We start from the raw sequence: 17,528 nt of genomic DNA, 5'->3' as shown, positions 1-17,528 counted from the left end.
AAAGAGTATTAAAGATTTTATAGATATGCTACCAATAAATGTTAAAGTGTCTGAAATGGGGACACTTTTTTCAAACAGGCATATCCTACACCGAGGCCCAGCATATGTGTTGATAGTGTTTGAGGTAACTACCCATACCAAGAGCCATCTTTGGCTGATGTTGATCGAGACATGGCACATGCCGATGGCGACCGAGGTAAGTGCCCATGCCAAAGGCTAGCTTGTACCGATGGTGGTCGAGACATGTACCCGTACCAATGGCTAGTATGTGTCAATGGTGTTTGAGGCAACTGCCCGTACCTAAGGCCATCTTTTGCTGATGCTAACTGAGGTATGTGCCTACACCGATTCCAAATTATGTCAATGCTGATCAAGGCATGCATGAACCGATGGTGGTCAAGGCAAGTACCTGACCTAGGGCTAGCTTGGACCAATGATGGTTAAGGCATATGCTCGCTCCAAGGCCCAGCATGTGTCAATGGTGTTAGAGATAGTTGCTCACACCAAGGGCCATCTTCTATCGATGTTGATCGAGGCACGACACATGTCGATGGTGCTCGAGGCAAGTGCTTGTAACAAGGGCTGACTTATGCCAATGGTGGTTAAGGCATGGGCCTGCATCGATTCCAAATTGTGCTAAGGTTGATCAAGGCATGCATGTGCCAATGGTGGTCAAGGCAAGTGCTCGTACCAAGGGCTAGCTTGTGCCAATGCTGGTCGAGGCAATTGTCCATACCAAAGGCCAGCTTGTGTCAATAATGGTTGATGTATGTGCCCTCACCATACGCCAGTATGTACCATTAATGGTCGAGGCCTTGGTTGAAGTTCGATTTTGGGCCACGGTACACATGCTGGGCTCGAGCATGTGATGGTGCCACATTTTTTTACTCGGAGCAACATCGTAAGAGCATCGTTGGAGCATTGTCGGAGAACCTGACCGGTAACATAAGGGTTCTAATGATTGAGGGTAAGGGGCTAGAGGGTGCACACATGATGTGTAATGGGTGCTAGTTCTTGGCCCTTATATTAGCCCCTTATCTCACATACAACTTGAAAAACTCACAACCCCTTAAAGAGCATTTGAGCTTTTATAGGTTTGCTACCAGTAACCGTTCAAGTGTCTAAAATGGGGACACTTTTTTTAAATGGCCACAAAATTTTCTACATTTTGATTTTTTAGCTGAATTTTTTTATGCATGCCAAGAAAAATACTAGGATCAAGTGTACCGAATTTGGGGCAAAAACTCCTTTTAAACAAATTTTTAAAAAATCCCAATCTGCAAAAAAATTCAAATATAGAAAATGAGTCATCTTGCCATAAAACTTCATGTGAAGGCTTAGGGGACTATTGTATGAATTTAAAACCATAAAACTGGCATTGGCATGGTAGAAATATGAAGATGTGCCTAATCCCACCCAGCGCTTGGTCGTGACGCACATGGTGTGCTCAGCTTGAACTCAGGACACCTGCGTGTGGTGCACAAGTGCTGGGGAGCACTCATATGAATTCACAGGCCATAAAAATGGCTTTGCCAAGGTAAAACTATGAGGATGTGTTTGAACCCACCTACTGCTCGATTATGGTGCGCATGCTACGTGGCCCAGGCCTAGGTACGACACTTGGTACATGACCCAGCATGTGCCGACGATGTTCGAGGGAACTACTCGTAGAAAGGGCCAGATGTGCTGATGGTGGTTGAAGCTTGTACTGAGACCAAGGGCCAACATGTCTTGATAGTGGTCGTGCCAAGGGCATGTGTCATGGTCAGCAAGCAAGCTAGGATTTGCCCTAAGGTTCTAGCAGGGCAGGGTCTGACAGCCTAAGGGACCGAGCCTTGAGGCCTACTCGAAGTGTAGGTCAAGGGAACTAGACCCAGACAATGGCGCAGGTAGTGATTAGGACTCTAAAGGCTCAGGCACGATGTTCAGGTTCTGTAGAATTGAGCCAGGCCCAGGTATAGGTGAGGGTGAGCAATGCTTGGGCACACAGTCAGAACTAGGTGCAGGCACTAATGATTGAGGTGAGGGCACAGGTCAAACCCAGGGGTGTCTGAGGCAACAACCCATACCAAGTGCCAGTGTCATGCCCTGGGCGTGTGCACCAGAAGCTGAGGCCTGTGCACTAGCTGCTGAAGCTCGAGCACTAAACGTAGAGGTAGAGGTTCTAGTAATAGTCATGGTAGAAGCATCCAGACCACCTATCCCTAAGTCAGGCCTATTCGCAGCACCGAGACTAGGCCTATAAGATGCTCACATCGCACCTAGGCATTCTCAAAGAGTGGGGCCAAACCAAAACCATATAGAAATCCTCCAGGATCTGCAGCACATCGAGGGGGGCCTGGTCAATCTTTAGCTTGCGTATTCTACCTCTCTAGTTGGCTTAATGCCCGCACGTTTGTTTCGTAGGCTAACTTAGGCATACAGAGTTCATTCCCAGTCTAAGGCTATACAGTGTTTGGTTTGAAGTAGAGCCTGTGACACCAGCATCTACCAAAAAGGTGTTTGGGGCACCAAAGGGCCATCACCCACTAAGAAGGTGTCCAAGGCAACATCCTAGGGCAACAGTGGGCTAGTATCTACCGTCGATGGTGTTGGACATGATTGGTCACACCAACGAAGGGCTAGAAGCTTTTGATAGCATTCAAGGCAACAACCCGCATCGGGGGCCAACATGTGGTGATGGAGTTCGAAGCAAGTGCCCATTCATCTCCAACCCCAAAGAGATGTGGTGTGAATAGAATGAAGTGAGGAGACTTAGGAAGGGGAGGGACAAGGGCAAATCAAAATGACAAACGGCTGAATCTTAGTGGATGATGGCAGCAAGCCCACTCTACCACTTACAATACCCCATCATGTATTTAAGTCATTTGCAAAAGCTTTTACCTATCGCTAGGTGGGAATTGAGCTCCAAGAAGGCCTGCGTGGCTTGTCTGCCATGAGGGCTACACCTACGACACATGCCCTTGGGGCCCTACAATTGGTCAACAATCGGGTGATGGGTACGTGCATCATTTCTAGCTTAGATTTTGACTTAGAGACATTTAGTCATAGCACAATGCATGGTCACTTCGTGCCACTAGCTTTTCAACCAAGCGCGATGACCAATTGTGCAAATCAATGGTTCCTCTTGTACTAGGTTGAATTACTATTGCAATACTGCCATTAGTAGGGTAAAACTAACCTATCTCATGATGGTCTAAACCCAGCTCACGTTCCCTATTGGTTGGTGAACAATCCAACCTTTGGTGAATTCTACTTCACCATGATAGGAAGAGCCAACATCGAATGATCAAAAAGCAATGTCATTATGAACACGTGGCTACCATTGGCCAATTATCCCTGTGGTAACTTTTTTGACACCTCTAGCTTTAAATTTTGAAGGTCTAAAGAATCGATAGGCCACGCTTTCATGTTTTATATTTGTACTAGAAATCAAAATCAAACAAGCTTTTATCCTTTTGGTCCACATGATATTTCTATTCTCGTTGAGCTAATCTTAGGACATATGTGTTATCTTTTAATAGATGTGCTACCCCAACCAAACTCCCCTCCTAGCAATGTTTTCCACCCAGATTGATCGATTGAGGTTGGTTTTAGATCCAAAAAAAGGGGTTGTGCCTCGCCTTTGATTCATAAAATAAGTAAAATAACATTAAAAGTAGTAGTATTTCAATTTCTCTAGAGGGCTCCCACTTATCCTACACCTCTCAAGTCATTTCATAAAGTCAGACTAAAGTTAAGCTCAACAGGATCTTCTTTCCTCATTGATTCTATCAAGCTCGCTCCCTTGGCTGTGGTTTCACTGGATAGTAGACAAGGATAGTGAGAATCTCATTAATCTATTCATGCATGTCACTAATTAGATGATGAGGCATTTGGCTACCTTAAGAGAGTCATAGTTACTTCTGCTATTTACCCACGCTTGGTTGAATTTCTTTACTTTGACATTCAGAGCACTGGGTAGAAATCACATTGCGTGAGCATCCGCAGGGACCATCGTAATGCTTTGTTTTAATTAAATAGTTAGATTCCCCTTGTCTATACTAGTTCTGAGTTGATTGTTCATCACCCGGGGAAAGCCCCTAAGGGAACCATTACTAGTCCATCCCTCAGCTGGCATGTAGTGACCCATTTTCGTTGTAAGAGTAGCTTGAGCAGTGCACCGATAGTCAACGGGGTCAGACTGGGACCCCTATGTCCAGCCCTCAAGGCAATCCTTTTTTCGAGGTTACGAATCCATTTTGTCAACTTCCTTTGCCTACATTGTTCCATTTACTAGAGGCTATTCACCTTGGAGACTTGATGCTGTTATGAGTATGACTGGCCATGGATGGCACTTGGTCCTTCAAATTTTCAAGGGCCACTGGGGGCACATCGGACACCACGTGATGTGTGGTACTTTTTTGGCTACTGGACCCTATCTTCGGTTGAGCTATTTCCAAGGTGGATAGGCTGTTAAATAGAAAAGATAACTCTTTCTGAGGCCCTCACTGATGTCTCTGGACTCTCAAATGTTGCCATCAACCATCGTATCTTGGTTTATGAATTTTAACCTAATTCCCATTTGAAGCTCGCATTGGATGCATTGTCAGATGGGCTTCCCTTGTCTCTTAGGATTGACTAACCCATGTGCAAGTGCCGTTCATATAAAACCTTTCCCCTCTTCGACCTTCAAAGTTCTCATTTGAATATTTGCTATTACCACTAAGATCTGTACTAATGGTTACTCCACTCGAGCTTGCACCCCGGGTTTTATGGTGATTGTTGCACCCTCCTACTCATCGGTGCTTGGCCTTTACCTCGACAGCTGGGTATAGGTCACATGCTTAAGCACCATCTATTTTTTGAGCTCGTTGATTTCTCAAGTGAGTTGTTACACACTCTTTAGTGGATTTTGACTTCCATGACCACCTTTTTACTATCTTAATCAATCAACACCCTTTGTGGGTTTTAGGCTACCACGCATTTGGGCACTATAACTCGACTTTTGGTTCATCTCGCATTACCAATTTTGTTTACCAAAAATAGACCACTTGGAGCTTTCAATTCTATGGTGCACCTTAATGAAGCAGTCATGGCATCCTACCTATTAAAAGTTTGAGAATAGGTCGAAGGCATTGTGCCTCCAATGCCTCTAATCATTGGCTTTATCTAATAGAACTCACTAAGGGCTCCAGCTATCCTGAGGGAAACTTTGGAAGGAACTAGCTACTAGATGGTTCGATTAGTCTTTTGCCCCTATACCCAAGTCAGACAAATGATTTGCACATCAATATTGCTACGAGCCTCCTCCTAAGTTTCCTCTGGCTTCACCCTACTTAGGTATAGTTCACCATCTTTCAGGTCCCAATAGGCATGCTCACGCTTGAACCCCTCTCAGAAGATCAAGGTTGATTGGCGGTGCAGCCATAAGGGATATCACCAATTAGCTTCCTTGTGCCTTACGAGTTTTCTAGCCCGTTGACTCGTACACATGTCAGACTCCTTGGTCCGTGTTTCAAGACGAGGTGAATGGGGAGCTCGCAGGTTGACATCGAGAGCACGTTGGTGTCGTGGCATGCTGAGATGGTGCATGTTGCATTCCATGATCTCGATGATGATGTCTCTACAGATATATCAAAAGCTTGGGCTTAGGTTACCATCGTAACCTGTGTCGATCCATTCCTCAAGCTGATCGATGAATCGGTGCTCGCCATTCCACATGCAATCAGGGCACACCTACGACATGTGCCCTTGGCGGCCATGAGCCCCTGCTGTGGGTCAACAATCAAGCATCGGGCACAACCGTTGCTTTTAGCCTAGATTTTGATTTAGAGGCATTTAGTCATAATCCAGCGTATGATAGCTTCACTGTGTTTTGTTAACGCATTCTTGGGTCATCCGTTGAGTGGGTTTTGACCATGATCCTTCCACAGGTTCACCTAAATGATAAGATTTAGTGGACTTGTCATGACATCATGGGCAACGAACTGTCTAGTCACCACAATCCAAACATTTCACTAGACCATTCAATCGATTGGAGCGACAAACATTGTGTACAAAGGGTAGGGACATAGTCAACATGAGCCGATGACTCATGTTTACTAGGAATTCCTCATTGAAGATCAATAATTGCAATGATCTATCCCTATCATGATGAAATTTCAAAGATTACCCATGCCTGTCAGCCAAGGCTATAGACTCATTAAATACATTAGTATGGCACGTGTACGGCCCAGAACATCAGTCACAGCACGGGCAGATTTAGGGACTTGGTCTGGGGTCTAGGGTAGCCTTAGATACAGGCATGGTCTCGAGCTTAGCTCCTCTTTTCTATATGTACATTAACCAACCGAGGCCATAGGTGCCTACAGGTCGTCAGAGCGACCAATCACTAGAAAAAATGGTCAAAAGGCATACACGGCCTGTATTTTGCTTTGGGGACATTGCCATGAATGTATGCAATGACAAGCCCACCATGCATACCTACTCTCTCGGTTAGGAGGGAGAAAGGGGCCAGACTACCACCCTCTAAAGAGCATTAGAGATTTTATAGATATGCTACCAGTAGACATTAAAGTGTTTGAAATAGGGACACTTTTTTCAAACAAGCATATCCCACATCGAGGCCCGAGCATGTGTGTCGATGGTGTTCGAGGCAACTACCTATGCCAAGGGCCATCTTCTATCGATGCTAATCGAGGCATGGCACATGCTGATGGTAATCGAGGCAAGTGCCCGTGCTAAGGGTTGGTTTGTGCCAGTGGTGGTCGAGGCATATGCCCGCACCAAGGGCCAGCATGTGCCAATGGTGTTTGAGGCAACTACCTGCACCAAGGGCCATCTCTTATTGATGTTGATCGAGGTATGAGTCTGCATCAGTTCCAAATTATGTCGATTCTGATCGAGACATGCATGTATCGATGGTGGTCGATGCAAGTGCTCATACCAAGGACCAGCTTGTGAAGATGGTGGTTGAGGCATGTGCCCACTCCAATGCCCAGCATACATCGATGGTGTTCAAGGCAGATGCCTACACTATGACCCAGCATGTTCCAATGGTGTTCGAGGCAACTGCCTTCACCAAAGGCAATCTTCTGTCGATGCTGATCGAGGCATGGCATGTGCCAATGGTGGTCAGGCAATGCCTATACCAAGGGTCTATTTGTGTCGATGGTGGTCGAGGCATGTGCCCGCACTAGTTCCAGATTATGTTGATGCTGATCGAGGCATGCATGTACTGAGGGTGGTTGAGGCAAGTGCCTATACCAAGGGCTAGCTTATGCTAATAGTGGTCGAGGTAATTGCCTGTATAAAAGGCTAGCTTGTAAAGATGATGGTCGGTGCATGTGCCCGCACCATATGCTAGCATGTGCCGTTAATGGTCGAGGCTTTGGTCGAAGTTTGATTTTGGGCCATGGTGCACATGCTGGGCTCAAGCATGTGCTGGTGCCACATTTTTTGCTTGGGGCACCATCACTGGAGCATCATCGAAAAACCTGATCGGTGGCATAGGGGTTCCAGTTATTGGAAGTAAGGGGCCGGGGGGTGTGTGCACGTGCTGTGCGATGGGTGCTGGTACTTGGCCCTTATATTGGTTCCCTATCCTACTGCAACCTTGATAACTCGCACCCCCTTCAAGAGCATTTGAACTTTTATAGGTTCGGTACTAGTAGTCATTCAAGTGTCTGAAATGGGGATACTTTTTTCAAATGGCCACAAAATCTTCTACACATTGATTTTTTAGCTGAATGTTTTTGTGCATGCCAAAAAAAATACAAGGATCAGGTCTAGCAAATTTGGGGCCAAAACTCCTTCCAAAAAAGTTTAAAAAAAAACCCTGAACCATAAAAAATTTCAAAAATCATGAAAAATAGAAAACGAGTCATCTTGCCATGAAACATCACATAAAGGCTTAAGGGACCATTTCATGAATATGTGCCTAAAACCACCCACTGCCTAGTTGTGGCATGCATGGTGCTTGACACAAGCTCAAGACACCTGTGCGTGGTGCGCGGGCACTGGGGAGCCCTCATATGAATTCACAAGCCATAAAAATGGCTTTGGCATGATAAAAACATGAGGATGTGTTTGAACCCACCTTGCACCCGATCGTGGTGTGCATGCTGAATGGCCCAGGCCCAAGTGCGGGCACTTGGTGCGTGACCCTGCATGGGTCGATGGTGTTTGAGCAAACTACCGCATAAAGGGCCAACGTGTGCCAATAGTGGTCAAGGCATGTGTCGAGACCAAGGGCTAACATGTCTCGATAGTGGTCGAGGCAAGGGCATGTGTCACGATCAGCAAGCAAGCTGGGACTGGCCTTAGGGTTATAGTGGCATAAGGTCTGACAGCCCAGAAGACCAGGCCTTGAGGACTTTTCGAGGTGCAAGTTAAGGGAACTAGACCGAGACAGTGGTGCGGGTAGTGATTAAGACTCTAGAGGCTTAGGCATGCTATTCAGGTTTGGTAGAATTAAGCTAGGCCTAGGTGCAAGTGCTGGTAAGCGATGCGTAAACACATAATCAGACCCAGGTGTGGGCACTGATGATCAAGGTGTAGGTATAGGTTAGACTTAGGGATGTCTGAGGCAACAACCCATACCAAGCACTAGAGTTATGCCCTATGTCACGGGCCATGCATTTCTTATTCTGAAACCACGTGTCTGTGTAGCCCATTAGACTACTCATAGTCGAGGTGAGCCTTTCTCAAATCCATTTTCTCATGGACAGCCCAATTTTGATCCTTGAAGCCACACACTCATGAGCCTTTCTTGGCTCTGACCCTGTAGGGTCACTCATATTCGAACTCTATAAAGAGGAACCCAACTCCCATCAGCACATTAGCCCACGATTCTCAAAGGGACCTTGAGCACCCATCTCTGCCCGTAGGGCTTAACATCTTAGCCATCGATCCTTGAATTCTCATAGGGGCGTACAGCCTCGGTTCTCCTGATATTATTACTTCCTATCATGGTGATAACCCAACACTGTGCCCCCACGTATCGTACGCAAGCTCTCATATCAAGATCCCATAAGCTCACCACTTATGTTGGACAGTAGCCAGCTTAGAGCCTTTAGTTTCCTTTCATCCCATGGGACTCAATTCTTAGGGCTTAGGCCCTTAGCCTCAATGTAGGCTGCCCGTATGCATGATTAACACCTAACATCATGCTAGTCCCACAAGGGGGACTTGAAGGTGTTGCCCCAGCTACAACACCCATCTATCTATTAGACACAAGGGTCTAGCAACATGACAGCCTGCTAGCCCACTCTCTATTAGTCTCAATGGTGCCCTTTCTACTCAAACAACATCTTATTATCCTTTTCGCTCAAGGAGGGGAAATTGAGGGGTGTAGCAAACTTTACCGCGTAACCCCATGATTCAATGCGAAGGTGCGATATGAGGCCCATTGACCCCAATCGTCCCCGGGTTTACCATGACTCGAGGAAACATAGTGCCATACTCTTGACCCTACGATGCCTACCCACATAAACACCACTAGTGCCTAGGAGTAGCTCACTTCAAACTAGCCAAGCCCCTGCCTGCCCGCTAGCCAATGGAGTGATGGAGAGCTGACACTAGTCATCCCCTTATAAAGAGCGTAAGAGATTTTCCCAGTCTCCAACCAATAATCGCAAGATTGTCTGAAATGGAGGCACCTTTCTCCCCAACCATCTCAAGGCCTTTCTCCAGCTAACTCAAGGCCCCATAACCTTCCTCTTGGTTACCATTATTCCTTGATTCTGCTCATTACTCCACTAACCCACTCAAAGGTGCCCGCACATGGCTTCGACTGATAGCATCTGACTGGTGAGCTGGCCCTAAGGAATCAATGCACTGCCTCACACTTACCTACGTATCTTAGGGTTTAGGGCTCACACTATCCACACACAATGTCCCCAACATATTCCCATGCTCAGCATGCTCGTACAATTACTTCGAGACCATCATCCTACTAACTCAGCTTTGATCGCTGCTTAGCTCAAGGTCAAGTCAGGGTAGAACCGAGGCACACTAGGGCCTGACCCTGACACTCTCCCCTACTTACTATGTCAATGCCCTCATCGATGCCAACACCACACCCAACTCTTTTGTTGCACACAGCTGATATTTACTCATATGTCTCTCACTTATTCCTTCAAGGTTTGGGTCAAAGTTCCATCACATGGGGCACTACCCATAGTACTCGTCCATTGCCAATGTAGATTGGTCTCATCCCGACTCTAATGCACCTCTGTGCTATTTCCTTCTCAAACTATCTAACTCTATCTTGGTTGCTCAACATATACTACTACATTGCTTAACCCCTGATCACATCACGTTGTGACCTTAAGGCACCCTTATTGATCTATGACCCTCAGTAGAATGAATGACCACCCATTTTGCCACTCATTGGTGCATTCCACTGGATGTGACCCCGTATACCAACTGCACGCCTATAGCATTAACTCTTCGATGTGCCCTTCTGAACGTGGTGCTTAGGCAACTACACTCATACGGCACCACACACGATAGACCCTAGCATGATGGCATTCAGAAACTTTGGTCATCTCACAACTTGCGTCCTGATGGTAGCACCTTAATGCATGCTAACTCGGTCTTTGCCTCTAACTCAAACATGATGCTCAATAGATTAAGGCTCTTCTGCCTTGGCTCAGTCCCATAGGGAATCACAAGTCTCCCTCACTTTTACTCGACCTCGATTTAGCTATGTATGCAACCATGTCTCCTCGATGGTTCCATAGCTCATTTGCCTTAACTCTGGTATAGCTCATAGGGCATCTCAAAGACCACTCCATACCCAGAGACCCATTGATCCAACTAATCACCTTATCCACTAACTTGCTCGACTCGAGGATTCACGCACCCACTCAATTCTCAAGGTCCACTAACTTACACAACTCAAGGCCTTGTCAATTGGCCAATTCCCACTTACTTGTTCCACTGGATTACACTCGATCATCGCCTATTGACCACCACCACACATGAGGCCTTCCCTCTAGCTAACACGAAACATAGTTCACTGACTCACACACTCTTATGACCCTCTAACCATGAGAACTCATGGTCCATCGACCATCACAACTCATGGCTTCAATCCTCAGCCAATTCACACTCCTCTGTCTCTACAGAACTGCTTCATGTTAAACCTAAAAACTTAGCTTATACCTCTACTAGGGCACCTGTACCATACAAGAAGTGCACACATTAGTACGTAATCTTGATACCCCTATCTCGTGTCCCTCAAGACAAAATTCACTTGGCCCATATGGCCTTACACAACACCATTTAATGGTGCATGCCTCTTTTTGCATTTTGGTCTCACCACGATTTCTTCCACCATAAAGGCATCCCATGCCCAAAACATGCCAACAACTTTTTGCTAGGTGCGGCTAGACTCCAATGCCTTTTTTCTTGGCATCCATGAACCTATTTAAGAGCCTTTTTCAAAGGCCAAATTTTCCCACAACACGCATCATTGGCTCTTTTCTAAGCCTCCATAGCCACAGAATCGCATTCGCATCTCAATAGCTCTATTTGAGCTTAGTACCACCTCAATTTCACATCATTAAGCCCACACATGGGGTCACATTAATCTCACCACTAAGCCAAACCTAGGCTCTGACACCACATGTCATGGGCCACGTGTTTCTTATTCTGAAACCACACATCTGTATGGCCCCTTAGACTACTCATAGTCAAGGTGAGCCTTTCTCGAATCCATTTTCTCATGGATAGATCGATTTTGATGCTTGAAGCCACGGCTTTGACCTTGTAGGGTCGCTCATATTTGAACTCTATTGGGAGGAACCCAACTCCCATCAACACATTAGCCCACGATTCTTAAAGTGGCCCCGAGCACCCATCCCTGCCCGCAGGGCTTAAGGTCTCAGGCATCGATCCCTGAATTCTCATAGGGGTGTACAACCCCGATTCTCCTAATATTATTACTTCCTATCATGGTGAGAACCCAACACCATGCCCGCACATATCGTATGCAAGCTTTCATATCAAGATCCTGCAAGCTCACCACTTATGCTAGATAGCAACTAGCTCAGAGCTTTTAGGTTCCTCTCATCCCACGGGACTCAATTCTTAGGGCTTAGGCCCTTAGCCTCAATGTAGGCTGCCTGCATGCATGATTGACACCCAACATCATGCTAGACTCGTAAGGGGGACTTCGAGGTGCTGCCCCAACTACAGCACCCCTCTACCGATTGGCCATAATGGTCTAGCAACGTGACAGCCTGCTAGCCCATTCTCTATTAGGCTCGATGGTGCCCCTCCTATGCAAACACCATTTTATGATCCTTCTGGCTCAAAGAGGGGAAATCAAGGGGCGTAGTGGACTCTATCGTGTAACCCCATGGCTCAACGCGAAGGTGCGATACGAGGCCCATCGGCCCCAACCATCCCTGGGTTTACCATGACCCAAGGAAACATTATGCCACACTCGTGACCCTACGATGCCCGCCCACCTAGCACCACTAGTGCCTAGGAGTAGATCACTTCAGACTAGCTAGGCACCTGCCTGCCCATTAGTAAGGGGGTGGTGGAAAGTTGACACTAGTCATCCCCCTATAAAAAGCGTAAGAGATTTTCCTAGTCTTCTACCAGTAACCATAAGATTGTCTGAAATTGAGACACTTTTTTCTCCAGCCATCTCAGGGTCTTTCTCCAGCTAACTCAAGGCCCCATAACCTTCTTCTTGGTTACCATTATTCTTTGATTCTACTCATTGCTCTACCAACCCATTTGAAGGTGCCCACACATGGCTTCAACCAACAGCATCTGACTGGCTAGCTGGCCTCAAGGCACCGATGCACTGCCTCACATTTACCTGTATATCATGGGGTTTAGGGCTCACACTATCCACACACAATGTCTCCAACATATTCCCATGCTCAGAATGCCTGCACACTTACTCTAAGACCATAATCCCACTAACCTGGCTTCAACCACTGCTCAGCTCAGGGTTAAGTTAGGGTAGAACCGAGTTACACCAAGGCCTGACCCTGACACCCTGGGTGTGTGCACCAAGAGCTGAGGCCCGACACTAGTTGCCAAAGCTCGAGCATTAGACATAGAGGTAGGGGTTCCAGCAATAGTCATGGTAAAAGAGTCTAGACCACTTGCCCCTAAGTCAAGCCTAATCACAACGCCTAGACCAGGCCCACAACATGCCCACATAGCACCCCGATGTTCCTAAGGAGTGGGGCAAAACCAGAACCATATAGAAAGCTTTCAGGATTTGCAACACGCAAAGAGGGCCTATTCAATCCTTAGCTTGCATATTTTGCCCCTCTAGTTAGTTTAGTGCCTGCATGCTTATTTCGTAAGTTGACTTAGGCATACAGAGTGCATACCCAGTCTAAGGTCGCACGATGTTTGGTTTGAGAGTAAAGCCCATGACACCAACATCTACCAAAGAGGTGGTCAGGGCACCGATGGGCCAGCACCTACCATAGAGGTGTCCGAGGCAACATCTTAGGGTAGTAATAGGCCAGCATCTACCGTTAATGTTGTTGGACATGATTGGATGCACCAGCTAAGGGCCAGATGTTGTTGACGATGTTTAAAGCAACAACCCATATCATAGGCCCATGTGTGGTGATGAAATTTGAAGCAAGTGCCTGCACGGAGGGCACCATTCATCCCCAATTACAGAGGGGTGCAGTGTAAAAAGAACAAAGCGAGGGGACTTGGAAGGGAAAGGGGGAGGGGGAGGAGAAGGAGGGAGGGATGAATTGAAGCAACAAAAGGCTTAATCTCAGTGGATCGTGGCAGCAAGGCCACTCTACCACTTACAATTCCCCATTATGTATTTAAGTCATCTACAAAGGATTTTACCTGTAGCTCGATAGGAATTGAGATCCAAGGAGGCCCATATGGCTTGTCCTTTACAGGGGATGCACCTACGACATGTACCCTTAGGGGCCATGGGCCCCTACTATAGGTTTATCATCAGGCAATGGGTGCGTATGTCACTTCAAGCTTGAATTCTAACTTAAAGGCATTCATTCATAATCTAGCACATGGTAGCTTTGCACCACTAGCTTTTAAATCAAGCATAATGACCAATAGCGAAAATCAACGATTCCTCTCACACTAGGTTGAATTACTATTACGATGCTACCATCAGTAGGGTAAAACTAACCTGCCTCACAACGGTCTAAACCCAGCTTACATTCCCTATTGGTGGGTTAATAATTCAACACTTAGTGAATTTTGCTTGATAATGATAGGAAAAGTTGACATTGAAGGATCAAAAAGCAATGTCATGATGAACGCTTGGTTGCCACAAGCCAGTTATCCTTGTGGTAACTTTTTTGACACCTCTAGCTTTAAATTTCAAAGGTCTAAAGGATTATTCCATGTGAGATTTCTGTTCTCATTAAGCTCATCTTAGGACACCTACATTATCTTTTAATAGATGTGCCACCCTAGCCAAACTCCCTACCTGACAATGTCTTCCACCCAAATCGATTGACTATGGTTAGTCTTAGGTCCAAAAAAGGGGTCGTGCCTTACCTCCAATTAATAAAATAAGTAAAATAACATTAAAAGTAGTGGTATTTCAATTTTGCCCGAAGACTCCCACTTATCCTACTTCTTTCAAGTCACTTCACAAAGTCAGACTAGAGTCAAGCTCAATAGGGTCTTTTTTCCCCTTTGATTTTGCCAAGCCCATTCCCTTGGCTGTGGTTTCCTTGGATAGTAGACAGGGATAGTGCCAATCTTGTTAATCTATTCATGCACTCACTAATTAGATGATGAGGCATTTGGCTACCTTAAGAGAGTTATAGTTACTCCTATCGTTTACCCGTGCTTTGTTGAATTTTTTCACTTTGACATTCAAAGCACTGGGCAAAAATCACATTATGTAAATATTTGTAGGGACCATCGCAATTTGTTTTAATTAAACAGTTAGATTCCCCTTGTCCATACTAGTTTTGAGTCGATTGTTCATCGCCCAGGAAAGGCCCTCGAGCGAGCCCTTTCCAATCCATCCCTTGGTTGGCATGTGAAGACCCGTTCTTATCGTAAAAGCAGCTCAAGTGAAGCACTAGCAGTCAACGAGTTTGGGACTGGGACCTCTTTGCCCAACCCTTATAGCCAATTTTTTTCTTGAGGTTGCAAATCCATTTTGTCGACTTTCCTTGTCTACATTGTTCCATCGACCATATGCTGTTCACCTTAGAGACTTGATGCAGTTACGAGTACAATCGGGTGCAGATGGCACTTGGTCCTCCAGGTTTTCAAAGGCCATTAGGGTCACACTAGACACCACATGACGTGCGGTGCCCTTCCAGTAGTTGGACCTTACCTCTGGCTATGCTGGTTCCATGGTAGGCAAGCCATTAAACAAAAAAGATAACTCTTCCTGAGGCCCTTGCCGACATCTTTGGACTCCCTAACATTGCCATCAGCCATCGGTTCCTGGTTCAAGAATTTTAACCCTATTCGCTTTCGAAGCTCATGCTAGACACATTGTCAAATGGGCTTCCCCCTTTCTCTTAGGATCGACTAAACCATGTGCAAGTGCCGTTCTTATGGAACATTTCCCCTCTTCGACCTTTAAAGTTCTCATTTGAATATTTGCTATTACCACCAAGATCTACACTGATGGCCATTTCGCTCAAGCTCACTCCTTGGGTTTTATAGTGATCGCCATGCCCTTCTACTCATCGAGGCTTGGGCCATGCCCCAACGACTAGGTATAGGTCGCACACTTAAGTGCCATCCATTTACGAGTCTAGTTGATTCAGTAGGTGAGTTGTTACACACTCCTTAACAGATTTTGACTTCCATGACCACCATCTTGCTATCTTAATCAACCAACACCCTTTGTGGGTTCTAGGTTAACACGCACTTAGACACTATAACCTAACTTTTGGTTTATCTCGCATCACCAATTTTGCTTACCAAAAATGGCCCACTTAGAGCTCTCGATTCTATAGCATGGCTCAATAAAGTAGCTACACTATTCTACCTATTTAAAGTTTGATAATAGGCTGAGGGTGTTGCACACCCGATGCCTCTAATCATTGGCTTTACCTAGTAGAACTCGCTAAGGGCTTTAACTATCCTAAGGGAAACTTTAAAGGGAACTAGTTACTAGAAGGTTCGATTAGCCTTTTGCCCCTATACCCAAGTTAGATGAATGATTTACATGTCAGTATCATTGCAGGCCTCACCAAAGTGTTCTTCGACTTCACCTTGCTTAGGCATAGCTCACCATCTTTTAGGTCCCAAGAGACATGCTCGCACTCGAACCCTTCTCAGAAGATCAAGTTTGGTCGATGGTGCACTAGTGAGGGATCTCACCAATTAGCTTTTTTGTGCCTTATGAGTTTTTTAGCCTATTGACTCACTCACATGTTAGACTTCTTTGTCCATGTTTCAAGACAGGCCAGATGGGGAGCCCACAGGCCAATGCTGGAAGCACATTAGTGCCAGGGCACGTCGAGATGGTGTATGCTACATTCCACGATCGTGATGATGGCGTCTCTATGGGCATATTGAAAATCCAAGCTTGGGCCACTGTTGCAACCCGTGTTTGTCCACTCTTAGAGCTAATTGGTGGACCAGTTCTCACCATTCCACATCAGATCGGGGCATATCGTCAGCCTCCATCCACTTCCCTCATAACAATTTCAAACACTCTTTAACTCTCTTTTCAAAGTCCTTTCCATCTTTCCCTCGTGGTACTTGTTCGCTATCAGTTTGTCACCCGAATTCAGCCTTGGATGGAATTTACTACCTAATTAGGGCTGCATTCCCAAACAACCTAACTTGTAGACAATGCCTCATGGTACGACAGGGTCCAGGCACAATAAGGCTCTCACCCTCTTCGGTGCCCCTTTATTAGGGGCTTGGGCTCGGTCCGTCGCTAAAGATAATTTTTCAAACTATAATTCAGATGCCAGGGGCACTCGATTCTCAAGATGGGCTCTTCTTGATTCTTTAGCTTTTACTAAGGGAATCCTAGTAAGTTTCTTTTCTTTCGCTTATTGATATGATTAAACTTAGTGGGTGATCCCACCTAACCTGGGGTCATGACGCGAGCATCGACTGAGTAATGTAGGGGTTCTGATGGGGTTTGGGTGGATAGGAAATGTGCTTCACTGGACAAAAGGCATGCCAAGAGCTTTAAAAGTAGTGGTATTTTAATTTCGCTTGGGTGCTCCCACTTATCCTACACCTTTTAAGTCATTCCATAAAGTCAGACTAGAGTCAAGCTTAATAGGATCTTCTTACCCTGCTGATTATGCCAAGTCTATTCACTTGGTTGCGATTTTGTTGGATAGTAGATAGGGATAGTGGGAATCTCGTTAATCCATTCATATGTGTCACTAATTAGATGATGAGGCATTTGGCTACCTTAAAAATAGTTACTCCCATTGTTTACCCGCACTTGGTTGAATTTCTTCACATTAACATTTAGAGCACTAGGTAGAAATCGCATTGCATAAGCATCCATGAGGACCATCACAATGCTTTGTTTAAATTAAACAGTCGGATTCCCCTTATCTATACCAGTT

At 45.8% G+C, this 17,528-nt stretch overlaps 1 non-coding gene and 2 pseudogenes across 1 annotated transcript; all 3 read right to left on the bottom strand.

Annotated features, from left to right (window-relative positions):
- Window positions 1–2,777: 2,777 nt before the first annotated feature.
- LOC149511504 (25S ribosomal RNA) lies at window positions 2,778–4,272 on the bottom strand (annotated as a pseudogene).
- A 1-nt stretch (window position 4,273) lies between these two features.
- Window positions 4,274–5,490, bottom strand: LOC149511503 (25S ribosomal RNA; annotated as a pseudogene).
- Window positions 5,491–13,725: 8,235 nt separating this feature from the next.
- On the bottom strand, window positions 13,726–17,043 carry LOC149511502 (25S ribosomal RNA). Its single transcript, XR_016333881.1, has one exon. It is a non-coding gene; the product is annotated as a 25S ribosomal RNA (ribosomal RNA).
- Window positions 17,044–17,528: the final 485 nt, after the last annotated feature.

Source organism: Durio zibethinus, chromosome 25, assembly GCF_047325235.1.
Source record: "Durio zibethinus cultivar Kanyao isolate XHJ-2024 chromosome 25, ASM4732523v1, whole genome shotgun sequence".
NCBI lineage: Eukaryota > Viridiplantae > Streptophyta > Magnoliopsida > Malvales > Malvaceae > Durio > Durio zibethinus.
The sequence above is the reverse complement of the archived record's forward strand: the minus strand, read 5'-3'. Positions and strand labels throughout refer to the sequence as shown.